A 3,846-nucleotide genomic window follows, 5' to 3' on the forward strand; every position below is an offset into this window, starting at 1 on the left:
ATGTTTGTGTACTCACCTTTCGGTGTTACATTTTGGCTGTAGTCTAGGTTATGGGTCTGTAACCATTGTGTGTGTGACCTGTGTATTTTACTGTGATACAAAAAGAAGAAGTGGTCATTTCTCCACGGTTGGGGGTGGGTAGTTGACTCAAGCCAGACTATCTCTTCCACAATCAACTAATGCTACAGAGGGAGATTCTGTCATTCTGCCAGTTCAGATCAGGAATAATCTGTCATCTGCTCTTCAGACCGGAAGGGTATTCGACCAGTGACCAGTGCATGGTTCATGAAAATGTATTTTAAAATATCTTCAATATCTTAATCTTGTTCATATTTTTGTCTTGTGACGATATAGAAAACAAATCCACTGGCTTTTTTGAATATGTTTTAAAAACGTTTTTATAATGTTCTCCTATAAAGACATGCCCGAAATGGGGACACTAGGTATAAGAAAGATGAAAATGCCTTTCCCGTTGCCGAGCCGACACCCCCGGCAGGACCCGAGTTTTGTATCTATTGTCAAAATACTGTCACCCCCTGTCCCCTGTCCCCTGTCCCCTGTCCCATCCACTCCTTACTATCACTTGTTGGTGTCTGACTGTGATCTAGGTCCAGGAAATGAAGGCAGATTTTTACTGTAGCATGCATTGTATGTTTCTGTGACAAAGCAGTCGGCTGTCAGTTTCCATACAATGCTGCTGTAAATGAGGAGGTATTCTTTGTATCCCGTCAAAGAGGACGTCCCACCACGGCAGGCCAATGTGTCACATCGCATATGTTGCTTTAATCATGATTCATGCCCAAATTTCCATTTGTGTTTGCACACACAGATCACAAACAGCTAATTAGATTCGGCCTCACTTCAATGAGAATTGAAATGTACTTGAGTAAAAGTACAAAAGTATCGGCATCAAAATGTACTTAAAGTAAAAGTATTCATATTGCAGAATGTCCCATTTCACAAGTTCAAAATGTGTAGAAAGTCTATTGAAAAGATCTACAAGCTCTCAATGCGTCGCGTTGTGACGCATTGAGAGCTTGTAGATCGGCTCTTTTCAAATGGCCGAAATGTATAGGGTTGAAGTGGTTAATGTATGTTTTCTAATCAAAGTTAAAGTAACTAGTAACTAAAGTTTTCAAATAATTGTAGTGGAGTAAAAGTACACATTTTGGCTCCGAGATTTAGTGGAGTAGAAGTAAAAGTACTGGAAATTGGAAATACTCAAGTAAAGTACAAGTACAGTACTTAAAATAAAAGTACCACTTTTTGACTCACTCAAGTACTGGGCTTGAGTACTTTGTCCACATGTCTTTGGCGCATTATGGTAGTGATGATAAGCTGAACAGCAGCAGGGCTGTTGCCACTAGATGGCCATCGTAGAAAGGACTCCAGAATGCGCTCCCCTGATCATTAACCTAAACCTAACCTCTCCAAACCCATGCCTAAAACGTAACCATACTGTCATACACATGGAACTTGGGATTGGGAACCATTAGGGCCAATTCATACTCCTATTTTAGAGCCGAATAAAAGTCGGTTCGGCTCTGTATACAATGTGACGTCATTTGAGTTTCGGGGGGGACAGGGTACTGTCCTAAAGTCGACTCTTCGGTGCTACTGATAATTTCTGACGAGCCGAAATCAGCGGTAAAATAGGAGTATGAATCGGCCCTTAGGATTTGAACAATTCTGGTTACTTAACGATTCCATCTCAGCGGTCTGATTCCTTACCGGGTTCCCTTGAAACATTCCTGTACCTCGCTGGTACAGGGAACCTCTGGGTTACTTGAGGAGACAATATGACGTAAAGATTATCCCTTCATTGTCAATGTGTTTACAAAACAGGCGCCCCTCAAAAAAGGTGAGAACCACTGTTATTGTAATTGACAGTGATAAAAACCGGTTCAGGAAACAGCTCCAAATGTGACGGTCCGTGTCCGGTTCCTTAATGTTGGATCTGGTACTTTTGGTTCCAGGCCCCCACCCCAACATTCAGGCCCATGCCTAAACCTATCCCGGCACTTCCATCCTTTCTGAGGGTTGCCATCTAGTGACGAGCCAGCAGTGGTGACAGACCGGGTGGCTTGCAGATATTATGTTCCTAATGCATATGGTATGTATGATGACAAGCCTGTACTGTGGTTTGTGTGGGCACTGGATGGAAGTGATCTGGAAGTGTCACTGCTGTTAAGTAGATGTGCTCCTGGAAGGGTTGCTTTATCAGGCAGGCCTTTTAAAAGGCCAAACAAGCCCGATAAGACTCACAAGACACCAGATAACTTGTCCTTAGCGCAGTTCTAAAACTTCAAAACATGCCCACTGTAACAGGATGTTTAATGAAGAATTGTGTCTAGTTGTATTTTCTTTTTTCTTCCTTAAACCTCAAAGTGGTCTAGTCAGCAAATTGGATGAGTTAATTTCACTGCTTTCAATGCAGGTTAAATTTCCTCCCAAGAATTTTGTTGAGACAAGCGACGTTATCTTGAAAGAAGACAGATCCGTCCACTAATAGTATCAAGATAGTGTCACTTGTGATAGAAGGGATTCCAGAAAATTCTTGGGGGCAAGTGGATTTGCATTTGGAAACAAGTCGATTTTTATTTTTGCACAAATACAATATAAATGTGTTTCACTTATATAAGGAAAGTATCATTTGTGTCACTGAATGAAAACGGAATGACTCCTATGTTTTCTGCTGGGAAAGATTCCTTTTATTTTACTCACACTGGAGGTGAATGCTAGGAGGTGAATAAAGGAATGCTATTTGTGAATTCCCAGCATAAATCTTTTTCTTCCCACACTGACGTCAGTATTGGTCTGGGTCCAATAGACTGTGTAGGGAGTAGGCCATATAAGCTGACACTTGATTATATGAACTTAATGGTTTTCCTTTCTTTTCTTTTCTTTATTTCTGAAACTGACCATGTCTGCACTTTCAAACTGATGCACAGTTTAAAGTAAACGGTTGGCATGTTTAGAGACTGTACATACTGTATTACTTTCCAATACAGATAGTATCTCCTTGAGATAAAAACATGACACAATTCTGAGTCAGGTACAGAGAGAGAGGGAGAGAACATCATTCTACGGGCACAAATCCCAGAAAGAAAGGCGATTGTTTTGATCTCTACTATATGGGCATGAAGAAGTACTCTTCTTGACATCTTCAAGCCTGTTCTTTGTCTGGCCGGCCTTGGTAAGGAAAGCCCTCGTAGCTCCGTGTGTATTTTTCTATTGTGCCATTGCTTTAATGAAAGCAGCCGCCAGTCACTGAGGAATGTGGAGCGCTCGGTGCTGTGCCGGCCCGCGGTCTCTGCCAGCAGACTGCATGCACACATTTGCATGTTTTGTGTGTGAGGAGGGGAGAGCTGAAGGAGCCTCCGTCTCTCTCTCTCTCTCTCTCTCTGCTCACCACTGCGTGCCAAGTGTTTAATTAAAACTTAGTTTCTCCCAGTCGCAGCAGGTTGAAGTTAAGCCTTGATGCACCCGGAGGGGGCTCAGGTCTGGGACAGGGTTGGGGGGGGGGGGGTCAGGAAGGACTCAGCCCAGCTGCCTGCCGCGGGGGGCTCCCTCCCTGCGCCGCCCGACAAGGTGTCGGAGCGAGGCAGGATAAGCCCCCTGCTCGCATAGCTGGGGGAGGGGGATGGATGGATGGCGAGCGGGGTATGTGTGGGGGGGGGGGCGGGAGGGGGGGGGGGGGGGGGCATAGCGTGCCATTGATCGTGGTCCCTGTGCACACATGATAATTCTGGCCTGGACCATAGTGGAAAAGCCCCTGTGTGGGGGACCGACGGGCAGGACAACTGTCTGCTCTCTGTGTGGGGGACGGACGGACGGGACAACTGT

Source organism: Protomyctophum bolini, assembly GCF_963924005.1.
Source record: "Protomyctophum bolini genome assembly, chromosome: 6".
NCBI classification, from domain to species: domain Eukaryota; kingdom Metazoa; phylum Chordata; class Actinopteri; order Myctophiformes; family Myctophidae; genus Protomyctophum; species Protomyctophum bolini.